Genomic DNA, 17825 nt, shown 5'->3' with positions numbered 1-17825 from the left:
TGCTGTAAATATTATTTTACAGTGTACTCCTTATAAAAAGTTTACTGTTAAACAGTATGTGTTACAGCAGCAGCAGCGTCATAAATCTAGTGTTTACTGCATCTCGACTGCACGGGGGCTATACCATCTAGGTTTGTTTAAGTACTCTGATGTTTGCAGAACAACGAAATCGCCTAACAACGTATTTCTCAGAACATATCCCCATTGTTAAGCGATGCGTGTCTGTAGTTCTTGTACGAGGATGTTTATAAGCAAATTATAAACACCTAAAGGTTACAGGTGACTGAGTAACACCAAGAACATTTGACCCAACCCAATTTAAGCATCTTCCACATCTTTGGAATGATTTTTTGTTAGGAACTTCTATTCAGAAAAATTTTTGGGTTCACTTGACAAGAAAACTATTAACACAAACAAACAAACGTTTCTGATATAGCTGGCCATCTTCTGCAACTGATCCCTGCAAGATCATTTACTGCCAATGAGGGTGTGCACTAGACCATAAGAGTACCAACACATTAATCATAACAATGTACATAAATCAATGGCCCACACATAATCAGTTCATTGAAGAATTGGTCCCATTACGTGGTACGCTGAAATACAATCTAAAGCCCTTGCAGGAAGATTTATGCATTACAGCAAACCACATTTGTTGGTGAGCAGAGAAGACAAAGTACAATAAAATGGTTCACTACGGATACGAACACAAAACCCACACAAACAGATCTGCTATTGTTCCCTTTTGATTCAGCCACAACCTTGTTTGAGAAATTCTTTCATGACCATCCCCACAAGCTATTGGTTAAAAAGCTCACAATGTTAAGGCTGTGGCCTGTTTACTGTCCCGTTTCTGCCCCTTGGGTCACAACAAACATGACATTTATGCTGCATTTACTGAAACAATAACACTGCTTTAATGATTAAATGTACATCCCTTCCATGACTTGCAGTCCACTCTATCCTCACCCAGTGATCCCCTCTTCCTTTCTCTGCCCCTGGTTCTTCTCGATCTCACTAAGTCGGAAGTACCAATTATCCAGCAGCCGCTACGCAGTGGGGTGGAGTTTGATAACTGTGTAGATCAGAACCATCCTGCCGTCAGGAAGTCAGCGGAAGCCAAGTAAAGGCAGAGCCTCCTGGAAGCCCTCGAAGCCATCTGGAATGTTTAACCCTCTCCGAGTCTCAGCGATGCACCAGCGCAGCCCCTTTAATGACGACTTGGAAAGCACAGCTGTTCCACAGCATCACAGCTGGCAACTTGCCCCTCAACCCTGTCTTGAAGCCCCCAGGTGCAAGAGCAGCAGCTGAGAGCAACGTTGCAGAGCTGTGCAAGTGTGTGCTCATCAGGCTAATGGTGCAGCACACCACAGCACCTGTTTCTGCACATTGGCACATGTCCCCATGTTGCAATCAACAGTACTCAACAACTCAATACTATCAGCGTTGGGGTTTGTGGTGGTGGTGGTGGTGGTGGTGGTGGTGGTGGTGGGGGGGGGGGGGGGGGGTGGATTCATATATTGAGGAGGGGGAAAAAAGGAATTAAGTACCTCTACAGGTGCCCTGCAACCACAACTGGGCTCTTAAGCAGAGAACTCGCTCTGATGTATTATGCGCAGCCTTAGTTCACAAGCTCGTGTGCACACCTGGGCCACTGCAGTGGACATAACACTGCACCCATTAAACACCCATGAAAACATGCCATTTCAAGAGGCTGTGAAGCTGGGTTTAAGTGACAAATTGGGTTACGTAGACAATGTCAAAGTGAATCATGTCATGCTGCTGAGTCCTTTACCACAAGAAGCAGTTTCTGGGGCACTTGATCTTGTGTCCTGTGTCCCACAATTCTCCTCATTCACAATCCATAAACATACCTGAGACATGTGGAGGGAAACGGTGCAGTAATCAACCACGGCACATGCCAACAACCACACATGTATACCACTCTGAAGGGTATAAAAACAGATCAGGAACAGCAAAGGGATGGCCCTGGGGCTCAATACCTCCCCTCGTGTCATCTCAGCCACGATCAAGACCTGATCCCACCGGACAGTCACGTTGAAGTTATTCACAGAGTTCAATACTATCTGAACATGAGGCCAAGAGCTTCCACCCACCTCCCCATGCTGGATGTTAATGAATGGGACCCAGGTTGTCTTGGATACCTCATTATACCAACCCCAGGGTACCAAGAGACCCCAGCATGCAAGCATGACCTATGGGATGGCCTCCGCTCCCTGCTAGCTGCCCATCAATTTTTTATGGCCATCACGGAGAGGGGAAGCGAACAAATGGTGACACTTTCCTTTTCTTCTCTGAGAGCATGCAAAGGGGGCACAGCAAGGAGTGAGGAGAACATTGAGTTTAAAAGGAATCGGGTAACCAAGCTGTAGATGACAGGAACAGGCAACTCTATAACAATACCTAAATTACGATCTACCATTCTGTTTGAGTCTGTGCACAAAAAAAAAAAAAAAAAACCCCCAAGTATTTACTGATATGAACACCATAACCACTCACAAAGGTCTTGTGAATGAAGGCTGACCTGAGGTGTACACATTACACAGCCACAATAAACTCAGGTAAAAGTCTCTGGTATGCAATAAATTCTGAAACATTCAAACACATTTCACTGCAGTGTAATTCTGTCATAAAACAAGCGTCAATCTTTCATCACTGCATTAAATCTTGGAGATAACTGCACTGATGTAACTAGATGAAATCAGAGGCGATAGGAAGAGAAACTATAGCACTCATATGGTCCACAAGGTCACTGCCATCCCGTGAAATTTACAATTTTGCAACTAATCTTGGACAAGAAAGACTGCTGAGAAGCTTCTGAATCTTAACAGTGGTGGACAAGTGCAGTCTGGGAATGAATAATTGTGCCTAAGGTCCAAACCAAACTCATTTTCAGTAGGATATGAAGTTGGAGTTGATTTGAGCCTAAATCAGTTTCTTGAGAGAATTTATACCTGGAGTACAACGGAAAAAAGTTTTTATAGCCCATAAATAATGAAGAGTTGGAAGGTGGTATTAAAAGTTCCCATCTTGCAGTTGCAGATGGTAGTCTGTTTGTGGCAATTAAAATTTGTATTAACATTTTCAATGTCATTCTATGCAAGAGTAGAGCCTTATTATATAAAATGTTATATATGCCTGCATTAGACCATTACAGCATCTAATGATTGTTCATTAAGTCAAGGAAAAGGAGGGTTATGGGCCTTCCGTGGGTTTAGGACACAGTTCATTATGCTTCCATTAGTCACTGTGCAAACAGGATAATACACAGCACAGCAATGTCAGAGGGCAATACCATCTAGAGCAGATGTTTGAGTATGATTTAGTGAAGAACAAACAGCCCCATGTGACAAGTACAGAGAATTAACACTCAAGGTATCCCTGAGAACAGAAGGTCAACTGCTGAGCCCCATTCCATCATGATATGCATTAAGGTACAATCACCCCTGCAGCGAGGCCTGGATACAGGCGCAGGCAATCAGCCAGAACAACCCTGGCAAACGACAACCTCTCACCATACTAATGTGTCACCATAGTACCCATCACACCCAATAAATGTACGTGTTCACTGTACAAAAGAATGTTTTTGATTTTTATATCCAACATATATTAAATCAACTTACATTTTAAAAAAAAATCATTGGTTATTTATAAATATAGGCCAATGAAGGCTATTCCTCCTTTGTTAGAATATAAAGACTGAAGAATATTAAAGTGCTTTCCTTGTTAGTCAAGTCCCTACAAATAAAACTCATGATTCATCACTAATAAAAATGTCACAGAAATAAACATCACATGAAGCAGATAACACATTTAGGAAGTCTGAGGCCTGACAAATCAGTGGCCGTGGCTGCGGACCCATGAGACACATGCAATGAAACGGAAGCAAACCAGAAGGGGTTATGGAAGTCTGGGGCTGTCCAATGCAGGCAAGCAACCTTGAGGCCAGAGCTTCAGGCCTGGCTCTGTCTACAGGAGCTTGGCCAGTGCATTTACACCTATTACCACCACCCTATTCCCACCAACATACACTCATTTGTACAAGGTCACACCGAGGAGTAACCAAAGACAGAAAACCAAACTGCTGTGAAGTGAGGACACGGGTAGGGCAGTGATGCAAGGTGGACCCTACTAATATGTAGATAAAGTAAACGGTTACCTAAAAACTTCACTAACTGCAGTCCAAAACACAACTGTCCAATAACCCAAGTTCCAACTGAATAATGAGCTAAACAGGTTAGATAGGAAAACCTAAATGATGTAAAGTTGCATCACCACACTTCCATGATTTTTGGGTGTCCCAGCTGGACCTCCACTTGACAGCCAACTGTTTTGTTGCCCTAATCAGCACTGGTTACCTTTCCAAAGACTCATCTCACTCTGCCCTGAGAGGGTCATGCTGGTATCAAAAGACCAAGATACTTGTATCTATGACAAACTTGAGAAAACACTTTCCCTTACAGTTGTAATGAATCCCTCAGTCATGACTGCCCATACACTATATCCTACAGTGACAAGGTATGGACTACGAAGAGCTCAGCTAGCTTTATTAACCCATTCACTGGCTATTTGCAGACTATGAGAAGGAGCAAATGACCACAAATCATAAAGAAGTCTGAGATTAAAACAAGGATACAAGAGTGCAAAGCCTGAAGTCTGCATGTACAATTATGTGCCAGCATGTTTTGCACATCTAATCACTTCCAATTCCTAAGCAGCTCTGCTCCAGAATGGAGAAGCATTTTCTTCCCCATGAGAGCCACACAATCCTGCCCCAGCATTGCCAGGTGATGTGACTAATCCCACAACTGATATACAAATCCATTTCTCATTGGCCCACAAGTAACAAAACCAGGAGCTGGTTGCAATGTATTATTCAAGCAATCTCCCAGAACAGTAAAATTACTGTGGAAACTGCTTTAGAACAAACACTGGCATTGTGTTAAATCCAAAAAGCACATTATCTGGAACTCCTAAGATTGACAGAGAACTGCAGGATACCCAGACAGGGAATAAACTAAACATGAAAAACAAAAACCCAGTTTTTTCCTGACTATCAATTATAAAAACATAAAAACTCATAAAAATTATATTTACATTCTCATTTAGCAGATGTTTTTGTCTAAAGCGACATACATTTCAGCAAAAATACAATTTGTGCATTACATTAAGAGAAAGAGACATGGCTGCAGATGTGATTAAGTAAACCTAGTTTGTTACCTTCCACTTGATGCACCGATGTTCATCACTCGAGTAGGTGCATAAAACGCAGGATAAATAAATCCTGATAACCTACCACCAATTTTTTCTTTATTTTTTTTAATATAAGATACACAAACAATCACATACAATGCCGGAGTAGTGGCTGTATTAAGGCTAATCTGGGGATGCTCACGAAGTTACGGTGCATGAATGTTTACACCATACATGAACTGGAGAGATCTTGGGCAAAATGGGTCCGGAAAGGTGAATTTTCAGACCCTTCTTGAATTTAGACAGTTTCTGCAGTTCTGAGTGGGAGGGAAAGGTCATACCGCCACAACGGAGACAGAACCGAGAACCTCCGTGCTTTACCTTTCGTGTGCAGGACCACCAATCGAGCAGAAGTAGATGAGCGAAGGGGTCTGGCTGGGGTGTAGTAGTTGTGCTGCAGCAACACTAAAAGCGAGCATGTGTGGTGGCAATGTACCATAAAAATTGCTGCATCCAAGAGGACAACAATTTATACCTCAGATCTGTGGGTTTAACAATGCAGCAGGCTTCATTGATTCAAATGTCAATACAACTTCCTTCCCAGGATTCTTTGGCTGGTGACAGGGAGAGTTGTTTCTGCTCTAAGAGCATAGCCCTAAGTAGATGATTGAAGACGGATGTGCCACTTCTCAAAGGACAGACACACTCCCTCCGGGACTCAAAAGACTCACATTCCTCAGTTGTCCCCATGATTTACTTGAAAATTTTCACTTTTAAAGAACTGCATATTACCCACACGGTATGTTCAGAGGTGAAGTTAAGATAATGGGGTACAAGTCCTCTTAATGGGGACACAGTAATCTGACAAAGGCTGGGTATTGTGGTGGAGCACTAAACACAGATAGCCATCAGTAGTCTTCCCCATCTTTAATCAATGTTTATATTTTCCAAACTTCAGCTCTGCCTTATTTCCCTGAATATATCAGTACATAACTGGCTAACAAAAATGCAAGAGGAAAGCTGAAGAATGTTTTCAAGTGATTAAAATCCCCAAGTCTTATATTTGTCAAAAATTAAAATAAAATTAACATGAAGAAATCTCAAATTATTTGAGGTAAGAGCTTGAGTCACTTTTCTGTTTGAGGAAAGGCCACCAGACCCAGAGTACATCCAGCCATCATCACTCTGAAAGCCAGAGAACCAAAAAGGACAACTTCCAGCACAAAGGAGGAAAGCAATACAGAAACTGTCCAAAAACAAATCAAGATGAGAATGGGGAAGGCTGCAGTGGATGATAATATGTGGAGCCAAGGTCATCAGCTTCCCAGAGAAGTCTTGATGGTGGTGGGGTTTAGCAGGAAAAGCTCGTAGTGGCCGATTATGCGGAAACCTTATCACATCCCAAGCCTTCTTACTGTGGCAGAACCAGACACCAGCCTTTAGAAAAATACAAGCAGGGGAAGGATGGAGGCCCAAGCCAGATAATGGTCTAACTGGGGAGGAAAGAGACCACTAGAGGGTTTAGGAGCTGAGAAATTGGGAGGAGGAAGTAGGAGACATGAATGGTTTTTGTGCATGTGCTCAGCTGACTGGGTTCAAATCAAGAAGAGACAAACAAGCCTCTGAAAAATCATATTTTTACAAACTCAAAGCCACTTAGCTTCTACAACATAGGCAATACCACCACAACTACAAATGTGATGCTCAATATGAACCAACAACACTTTGTCAAACATTTCGAAAAAGCAGTTGTAAAAAAAATATATTTTCCCTTCCTGATTAATACTGCTACCTACAAGTGTTCAGAAGATCTCAGCCACAAGTCCACCTGCATCGAGGATCGAGCCTATGAAAGTCTGTGCAACAAGGAGGATAAAGGAGAATAAAGTTTTTAAAAAAAAAAAAAAAAAAAGTCCCAGAAGTGACAGTGACAGCTCAGAGGCATGTGACTGGGCACTAGCTTAAAACCACTATAATGCAAACTTTACCATATTGCTGTCAGGGAAAAATACCAGTCATAACTGATCATGTCCACACACGACTGCTGTGGGATTGGCTGCTGATACAGAAAAGGTGATTTTGTTCTTTGCTCCCAGCTTGACAAGTCCAGCAAAAGACCTGAGCAATCAACACATACCCAAAGTGTGACTGGAACAAGCAGACCATGTTGCAAAGATTGAGTACACTTGCAAAACTAATGGAAAAAAGGGAAAAGGGAACTTTAATGGGGTTTTAATATAAGCCTTTAAAACTAGATGGTGGTGTTAAATTCAAAATGATGAGCCTGGGGGCAATGAGTTTCTCATCCAGTAGTGTCACATGCAGTATTGAAAGTGTATTTGTTGCAGACCCCTGGCTCCCTTCCCACACCTGCTCTAACACCCACTGGAGGCTGGTGACACTGAGAAAGAGGCCTTGGAAAAATGGGAGAAGCTGCAACTAGGTCTACAGGCAGAGCTTTTTAATCTTCACCACTTTTGGAACTCATTCATGAACACAGCTATCCACATGACATATGCAGACCCAAGGTACAAATGAGAAGGAAACCAGTGTTCCAAATAAAGTGTTCAGGTAAAGGATGTGAATTCTGGGTGCCTTCAAATCTGAAGCACAGCAACCATTCAAATAGAGATGGCAGAAAGCTATACAAAAGGAAACATGATTCGACAAGTGAGATCTGCGGTCTTGCCTCAACATAAGTGATTCTGCGGTGAGAAAATAGATTTCTTTGAAGGAAAGAATACCATGTCGCTGCTCCATTTCATAAAATGTGCATCCTGAAGGCATATTACTCACTTCAACAAAAAGCATGCTTCATCAAGAACTGGGAGTGAAAAAAATTCCCCTCTAAGGGCACAGACTTTGTCAGGTGTATATGTGGTGTGGGAACAGAACAGTTTTCTCCTTTTATGGAAACCAGGTCCACTCATGATCCCCAAAATCATCGCAAATGAGACACCATGTGTCAGTTGCGACTTCCTTAAGTTTAGTCACAGGAAGAAGTTTCCATTATAACCATGCATCTCCTTTTATTATACAAGCTACACCCATCCTGTTTTATCAACTCTACACAACAAATGTAAGCCAACCATCACTTAAGTCACTATGAACTGCTTCAGAGGCTCAAGTTTGAGCTTCAAAATTTGTCAAAACTTTAAAAGAAACATATCATGCTATTTTGATCATTTATTCACTTACATGCTTTTCTCCAAAGCGACTTACAATGGCTACTATGTAGTGTTACTAGCCTTACTAGCCCACTAACCTTATTCACCAAGGTGAATTACACTGCTAGACACTACTTACAATGGGTCACTCATCCATACATCAGTGAAACACACTCTCTCTGTGTCACTCACACACTATATGGAAACATGAACTGCATGTCTTTGCACTGTGGGAAGAAACCGGCACACCTGGAGGAAACTCTCAAAGACACGGGGAGAGCATGCAAACTCCACACAGACTGAGCGGGGATGGGACCCATGTTTTCTTGCACCACCCAGGCACTGTGAGGCAGCACTGCTATTCACTGTGCCACTGTGTCGCCCATCATATCACTTTATAACAATCCTTTTTGGCCTATCAATATACTATGAAGAGAAGAAATTACCTAACATAATCCCTCACACCGTTCCCTGGGGGGTGAGAAGTACAAAACTACTATTTCCATCATTTCCTTTACTATTACATCAATAACTAGGCTGACAAAGCCAAGCTAGACAGCATCTGCCAGGACTGTCAGCCTCGAGAACATTCATCTAACAAAAGTGATATCATGGAATGTTGCAAATGATCACTGTTCAGTAAAATGTAATGCTGCATTTACTCCAAAACTGAGGCAAATACAAAAATAAAATGAAATCAATTCCATTTATAGGAGCAACACACAACTACGAAATCATCAGAACCATTTACAGTTACAATCCAGCAAAGTGGATGATTGAGTCCATCAGGTGTCACACTCAGGCATGTTTTGCAGGCAGGTAGTGAAGGACAAGTCAGTATACATTCAGTTCTCATCCACATCCTACAATAGCCATGCAAAGTGTTTTGGTACCTCGAGATTTCAGAGTTGACTTAACTGAAGAGGATCTTTACCAATAACCTTAAGTGTTGTGACGAACATTTACATCAGTCAGAACAAAGACATTTAAGTACAAGTGCAATTTCCAACAGAATGAAAGTTTTTCTCTGTTGAACAAAAAGACAGATGCAGAGAACAAGCAGAAAGCCTGGTCATTTTAAGACAATTCTCCTCAGATGTAGCATATTAGAATCCACCTTTAAATCTCCTTCATTTACTTTGCTTTCAAGGAAGGCCCTGTTAGCTATATGTTGAGGTATCTTCAGCCTGAAATTAAGACTGTGCACCATTGTGTTAAATGCCAAAAGAGAACAATGCATGTTTTGCTTTGATGTGTTCAGCAATGCCCGGGACCCCCAAGGACTCTCAAACCAGAGCACAGTGGAATATACGCACGCTCAAGGACGTCAAAAAGAAATATTATTCCGATTATGTTGGAATGGACAAGGTCAGTTTTTTGGCCTGGAGCACTTAAAGTTTTCAAAAAAGTTAACGGAAACCCAATTCAGCACAACAGGATGAAAACAAACCCAGTATGACACTAAAAGGGCATAGTTAAAAAGGAGCAACATTTCCTCCTCTTGGACAAATACAGTCAAATGTCCAAGTGAATCACTAATATCACAAGAGGTAGAACCCATTTGCTCTGAGTTGTCTATTGCTTTGGAATAAAAAGCCTGCTAAATCAGTAAATATAAATGTAGAGCACTGGGACTCAACATCCACTGATGCCAGCCAGTTACAGTAAAATTCCCAAGAGAAACAGCAACCTGGGCAGTACGAGCAAAACCAGTGTTTGTAGATGTCAGAACCTCCTTTACACGACTGGTTTAACATGAAATGACCAAAATAACTTGCTTAGGCCTCACAATAAATCTACACTGTATGATTGCATTTTCTAAGATAAATCCTACAGAAAATGTTTCTCAGTTGTTCTAATACTACAGGTGACATTAGAAGCAAGTGCAAGATAGACTACTTATTAGAGAAAGTAGGCTGAACAGCATGCACTGATCAATCTCAGAGAATCAAACCCATCCAAGAACCTCAGTATAGACATGGGAATGCAAGACAGGTGGCATCTTAAAGAATACCTAACGTGTTCTATGACCACATAAACAAGTGCCAATAGCTCAACTGTGACTGCTGCGCATGTCCCTACTCTCCAGTCATTCCTCTAGGTGGTAGCAAGGCAAATTGGTGATGAGGGCAGAAATTTCATATCCAACCCAGCATCTCTATCAAAGCATGATCATTTCTAAACCTGAGCCAAACCTACACAGAGTTAACTTTCCTAATGACAGATACAAATATAGGCTGCGTTCCAGTGTTTACAATGGAAATACACAGTGAGATGAGGGAATGCTGCACATGATCCATGCCTCTTGACTACAGAATAAATTAAACAGAACTGACAAATCTTTGTCTCACATTACCATCTAGCTGATGGGTTCTGCAAACATCACCATGGTAAGAAACATGAAGTTAGTTTATGGTGTTAAAAACTATTCCTTGCCTTTATTCGAATTTGTTTCACTATGAAATTATAGATACTAAAACTAGACTGCAGAGGCATATAAACAATCCATGCCTAAAGCTCAGTTTTAGTTTTCTTCTCCCTCCATGACCTGATCAAACACTTTACAACAAAAAAGATAAAATAAACTAAAGGTACTGAAGGTGAGGTGGTGGATGAGGTGTAACTTGTTTTAAAAGGAGTTTTGTTAGATGTTAAGTTTGATTTGTGTCCACCAGCTCACCAAGAGCAGTGGGAGGAATGCACAGCTCACCATACCCTTCAGCCACTCAGTAACAACAAGCTTCTGCTCTTTGCAAGCCTGGAGCAATCAGGATGTCGCTGCATCCAGGAGATCTGATGTAAACCAATTCTAGGTGCAACTGTCTCACACAATACTATTTCCCTAAATTCATGGAAGGTCTTACTGCAGCACAATTCTGACAAAAGGGAAGAAACAAACAGGTGGAAGGGAGGAATAAACAACTGCTTTTTAAAAACAATGATTTGTTTTGGCATTCATTCAAATTCCAAATGCCTGAATTCCAAGGAATTTTCTTTCCTAGTGGAATCTTAATTTGGCTTGGCTTATTTCATACATACAACACACTTATTGACAGTGAGCTGATAAACCCTCCACACATTCCTGTACCTCACCATGGCCTACCATGTCTTTATAAAGACGAGGTAACATGACATCGCAAACTAGAACCTCCCAATTAGCCATCTGCCTTGCACTTCAACCCACAATGCCTACTACTGACTTCTAAAGCAAGAAGGCCCCAAAAATCAGTCACAACAATAGTGTCAATACCGTGGTGGGCAGAGACCTTGTTGCAGTCCCCGAGGGCAGTCAAACAGTCCATGCAAGTTTTCTACAGCTGTGGGACCATGTGAGCACAGGGTCTCTGGTGCTGAGAAGTACGTGTAACAAACTTGCACTATGAGCTCACATCTGGACCACTTCCAGGAAGGAGGAGTCTCAACATTGTTTCTCCATCTCTTTGTAAGGCTTGTTTGGACTTGCAGTCACTTTCAGCGTCTGCAAAGAGGTGGGTGGAGACACCAAAGATGGATAAGATGCCTGACTTTTAAGGTGAGTTCTTTACCAAGGCTCTCACTGTGGAAACACACAAGATTCCCTGGTTTTCTTTGTGAAAATATCATAGAAAACTGTGAAAGGGCTTACAGTGAGCCGAGACTTGCGATTAACCTGTTTCAGTTCATCTGTGACATAAAAATTGAAAAGTGCAAGTAATATACTGATTTTCAGCATAACTGATAAGATCTCACCTGGGTACAGGTAGTCTAACATGACGCAGAATGCGTAACATGTAAAGAGAGCAGTCAGTGCAGCATTAGAGTCTAAAGAAAACAGCTTGCCTCCTGGGGATGCTGGAATTACTACACCAAGTAGATCATATAAAAACATTAATTTGTTTGTGAAGAGAACACTGAAACTAATGTAGGCATACTCCAGTAATAACTGCTGCCTTGGTCTGCGGCAGGTTATCAGAAAAACTCTTGGGGAAGAGGCCCGCGTCAGCACAACTCACGTTCGAAGCGATGAGATCCACCACCACAAGAGAGGACCCCTAACTGAACCAGGATCTGTAGAGACAAGGACAGCCTACCAATGAGTAAGAGGACTGTGCACAGGGAAGACTTCGGTAAACTGAATAGGTGCATTCAAAGTCAATGTCAATGACATGAGTTACAAGATCACAGTCAGGACAGAATAGGTTTTCATAGCCCAACTAATGTGACTAACTCTTAGTTCTTTAGGACTTAATCCAAGGACTGTTAGACAACTGGCAACTTAAGACTGTACATAGAATAGTTTCCTGGGCACATACTGGCAGTAACTGCATAAAAGGAACTCCTCCACTGTTATTTATACAAGACACAACAGGGCAGGAGAACAACTAGCACTTATTTGGTGTTGAAAGCCCTCTCCAGACCTCATTTCAAAAGAAATCCTGGAGGACAGTGCACAACCATACGCAATAACAAGGGACCTGACAGCTACCGTGAAAGTCGTGATGTGTGAAATGAGGGAGACGAGCAATAAAAGCACAATCGCATCTTCTTTTGAAAACTTGAATCATTCTGTTTGATGCACATCATTAAACAAACTAATGACAGCAGTGAGATTTCCAGCTTTACGACTTTTCTGAAACAGATTTGTTTTACTATTTCAACAAAGGTTTGATTTTCAGATGTGCACTGGGTGATAACTACCCAGTATCCACTTGCGTGATATGAGGTTCAACCTGGAAAAGATGCAGTTCAAAGCCTTAAGCATATCATTGGTAAACATCAACGACTGAATCCATGCAGTTACACATTTTCTTTCATTCTCATGAAAATTATGGCATGGTGATTGTACATTAATACAAGTCTCTCTCACCAAAATGAACCACAGATCAGGCTAGCAGAGCACTGAAAACATACACAAAAAACAGCACACACAACAGAGCTGCAACAGGTGACTCAGAAACAAGCCGAGGACCTTTGGCTTTTGGTTCAACTCCAGATACACAAAATGTCATTACACTCTTGGGGAATAATTTCCCTGACTAGATTCAGTAGAACATCCAGATGTAGGCCTACATTTCACTGACTTGTACAAAAAACAAGCTGTGTGAGGTGCTGGATAATCACACAGCTCTCAGAATAATCGCCCAGTGGTGGGCAGAGATAAGAACCAGCACACAAAAACTGGAGGGGGTTTACTTCAAGCTGCCCATCAGAGTACTAAGATATCCTACATCACAGGGAGACACTCAGAGCAGATAAGGTTTCAAGTAGAAACATCGCATGCAAGAGTGCAGGTCAATCTGGAGCGCTAACCATGGCTCAACACATCCCTTTCACCACGTGTCAGTGCTGTGACCATACACAGAAGCCAAGCTAAACGTATCACTTATTCACACATTCTATACTTTCTGGACACAGGGACTGGCTGGGTGACTAAAGCACGCATAAATATGGAATGCAAACAAGCTGTGTTCCAACAGAAACAGATCCTTATACAAACAATGTCCTTAAACAGAAAGACAGCATTGACAAAATGCAGAGCAAGAAGGCACTCAATGTAAATGCTGTAGCAAAAAACAAAAAAAATACATAAATTCTATTCATATTAGCAAAGTGGACTAAGACTTCCAAGCTCAAATAGTTGAAATAAAATTCAAGGTGCCAATGTCTCACTCCAAGGTTGCTATACTCAGGCAATAGTAGACACTGCGCACCAAGCTCACCCTCGGTCTGTCAGCATGAGGTGTGAGTGACAAATGGGAAAATGCATTTTCTAAGCGGTTTAAAGCTTCAATTTTCCACACCACAACATCTCATACACCCCATTCCCCACCCTCAACATCACCAAGTTTGCATTAGGCTTAGAGAAAAGCAGTCTTCAAGATGCAAATGCTTTTAGCACACTTCTTTGGTTTCAAATCTGATGCAATGAAAGGCCACTGTAAAAGACCTGCCACTAAAAATTGGAAACTTCGATTCTGTGCTTTCTCTCTATAGTACGCCCAAAAAAATCCACCAATTTGTTGAATATCTGTTGCTGAAACCCATTCCTTAATTTCTGTAAAATGAGACTTAAGAGTTCACAAGGGCAGCTAGTCACTCCAAGGTACTAGGTGGCACAATGAAATTTAATAAAGTTCCTTTTCTCAGGCAAATAAAACTGATAGTTTCTCATAATCTGATTATGGATGTTTTGAATCACATAACTGGATTGGATAAATGGTAACCCAAGTGTGCTGGAAACACAGCAAAACAAATGAGAGTGATTAATCAATGACCAAGTGGAAGCAAACACCACTTTCACTTGTTTCACCTGTTTATACACACAAACATTGGTGGTCCTCACAAAACTCAGTCAGAGAAAGCTGGATGCCCTCTATATCAGTAACCTGGAAGTAGATCTGCAGGCACAAAACAAAGCCAGACCTGGCAAATAACTGAAAAGACAGGTGGCAAATAGGTGAGCCATATGTCATTTGACACAGGACCCAAAAAGCCCTTCTCAAGTGGACTTACCACCTGCAGAGACACAGCCATGGGAACAAGCTTAGTGTAGGCAGCCATGTGTGGTACAAAAGTGAGCCTCAGTGTATAGACCCTAACGGAGGGCCAATTCTAGTTCTGCCAGTGTAGTTCCCTTCAAGAGGAGGATGACAGGCAAGACACTTGCACAAGCCCTTCGTGACAACAGAAAGGGTGTGTTCACTGGGCAATTTGAAATGAGGAAAGGCCTATTCGCCGACATGCTGCCCTTCCTTCTAAGGTTAAGCAGCAGTTCAAGTGAGAACAATAATGATTTTTGACACAGGCTAACTGACAATCAGATCTCCAAATGAGGGGATGTGAACTAAAGGATCTGCGCTACTGCTGAGCTACGAAGACACCAGTTGTCAGGACTCCACACACCCAGAACACAACAAACAGAACAAACACCAGACAGAGCAAGAGATGCAGGGACACCAAAGCCCTTTTCCACCTTCAAAAGTGACCACAGTTTTAATACAGTAGAATACATGTTGCAAGGATTGAAGAGGAGCTGTACTGGAGTGCTGGAAGCTAGCCTCTTTGTGACTTCCCCAAACACACCCTTTTGGTTTCTGACAGCTTGCCAGGCCTTCCCCACACAAGTTAACCACAGTCCCTCAGCTTTCCCCATTATATATTGCTCTACGATGCCAACTGTACAGAATGCCGGCGGGGGTGGGTTCATGTGAGATCATCAGCCGCACAACTCCACAGAGCCATAATAAGGTATCCTCAGAGACTGGCCCAAACATCTGCTACAAAGGTGTCATTTATCTCCCCCAGTCAGTCACAAGGGTGTTTAGCATTCAGACAGCTCAACAATTTTCTGCCTGGTCATTAGACGGAGAAAATCTGATAGGACCCATTCAGTCTTGAGTGCTCTGGACCAAAGGCTGCTAAAACACCTTTGCAACATCCATTTCTAATGGCAGCACATTTCTCGGGACCCTAAACATCTGAAGGACAGAAAAGAACAGAACTCGTTTGACTTCAAGCAACTTTGGTTACAGTGAATAATTGCCAGAAAAGCAGTCTGGTTCACAAATCTTTGGTAATTAGTCATTTTAAACTATCATCCCAGGAGGAAACTAACAAGACACTTTTCTTCTCTCTTAAAAAAAAAAAAAAAAAAAAAAAAAAGAGGCAACTAAATTCCATTTGAATGCAAGAATATCTGAAGACAGGTGGACCAAGTGTTGTGCTGACGTCTCTGCACAAAAGAGGTACCCATTATGTGACCGGACCATCAAGGCTGCAAGTCAGCCCAGCCCTAAAAATGGTCACATATCCACACCCCTTCCTCTTTTCCAGAAAACTGAGTGGCACTTTGCTCATTCTCAGTGTTGGGGGGGATAATTTATTTATATATATATATATATATATATATATATATATATATATAAATAAATAAAAAAAAAAAAAAAAAAAAAAAAAAAAAAAAAAAAAAAACAACTTTCCATTGCCTCTTCTGACAGGGGTCAGCAGATCTCAGGGTCCTGTTCCAGCTCCCATCCTTCAGCAAGGAAATGGGCTGATATTTATCAAGGAAAGGTCACAGTTACACACCATCGACTGCTGTCCTCTCTTTATTCGGATGTCAAAGCGGTAGTTGGAAGAAAAAAAATTAAAATTTAATTGCTTTAAAAAGTTTCTGAACCTGCCACTGCTGTCAGCAGTTGGAGAAAGCGGTAATATAATTTCTGGCTGAGACAGGACATTGATGATGAACACTTCCATTAAAACAACTGAATTAATAGAAACCGAAGTGTACTGACAACAGGATCCTTCCATTGAAGTCTTCTGACACAAAAGGCATCTAAAGGTACTTCAAGACTTCTATCAACTCTTCCGTGTGCCACAAACCTCGACTACAGGTGTGTGATAACCACGAGCTGATCATACTTCACGTCGAGATATGGTCATCTGAAGTAAAGCTCGTTTCTCTAAATTAAAACGACGCAATCAATTGCCCTGTCAGACAGAGGACAGTGTGTGCGATCTCTCTCACACACACAGTACCGTACCGCGTACGCGAAGTCAAAAAAACCATCAGTGTCATCTCACTCAGAGTCCATGATTGATGTACCCTGAAGCGCCCAAAATTAAAGAAAGAAGACTTTCGAGGCGGTAACTGTGTGACTGCGAGTGCGATTGTGAGCCCTCACCAACAACTAGGGCTACTTGTAGCTCTGTCAGAGTTCGCTTGTGTCACTCGTAGTCCGCCATGTTCTGCACATCTCATCTGCGCCGCTCTTCCTGCTCGGTATATCGTGCGCCAGTCTGACTGACGTGCTCCCAATCTCGTCTCGGTCACCCTAACAACAGCGCCGCGCTACCGTGCGCTCCCCACCCGCAGTGCCAGCGCTGCCTGACGCGCCAGTCCCTCCCCCACGCGAACCACGCAGGACAAAAAATAAAAAATAAAAGTTGCGGTAGGGAAGCGTTCCAGCGAACGTAACACTCACAGCTCGTCCCCTGTCCGTGGCTCCGACGCGTGTGCGCCCCTGCCGCCGGCTCGCTCTCGCTCGCTGGGTGAGGTTTGCTCTTTCTGCGTGACGTCACACGCCTGACGCTGCGCGCGGCGGAGCCTCGATTTCGGCAGAGCTGAGCGCGCGCGCGATTGGCTATCTGTTTTTTCGTCAAGGTTTATTAGTGAACGTTAATGTAACACTTTGAATGTACTAAGTTTTAGGATCAGTAAACTATTTAAAAGTCTATATCGTTTTTGAAAATATAATATAATATATATGGAAAACACACAACATTGGCAAATTTCTGTTTCTCATTCTCACATTAGCATCTGCTCTACTGACGTGCGCCTGATTTTATTAGTTGAGCATATTTTTATTTTTTAATGAATCACACACACACACACACACACACACACACACACATTCTCAGAACCGCTTGTCTCATTTCTTGTTTTTCCTTTCGGTATACAAC

At 42.2% G+C, this 17825-nt stretch overlaps 1 protein-coding gene across 2 annotated transcripts in view; it reads right to left on the bottom strand.

The window, feature by feature from the left end:
* LOC108936546 (ras-related protein Rap-1b) overlaps positions 1-17431 on the bottom strand; it is a 46701-nt gene extending 29270 nt beyond the window's left edge. The window contains exon 1 of one of the 2 annotated variants that reach the window (XM_018755968.2): positions 17348-17431. The gene's annotated coding sequence lies outside the window, so the exon portion shown is untranslated. Of the gene's footprint in view, positions 1-17047; positions 17317-17347 lie in introns of those variants that run through there. The other variant, XM_018755969.2, reaches the window with a different exon arrangement.
* Positions 17432-17825: the final 394 nt, after the last annotated feature.

This window comes from Scleropages formosus, chromosome 24 (genome assembly GCF_900964775.1).
Source record: "Scleropages formosus chromosome 24, fSclFor1.1, whole genome shotgun sequence".
Lineage (NCBI taxonomy): Eukaryota > Metazoa > Chordata > Actinopteri > Osteoglossiformes > Osteoglossidae > Scleropages > Scleropages formosus.
This window is presented reverse-complemented; position numbering and strand designations above follow the sequence as displayed.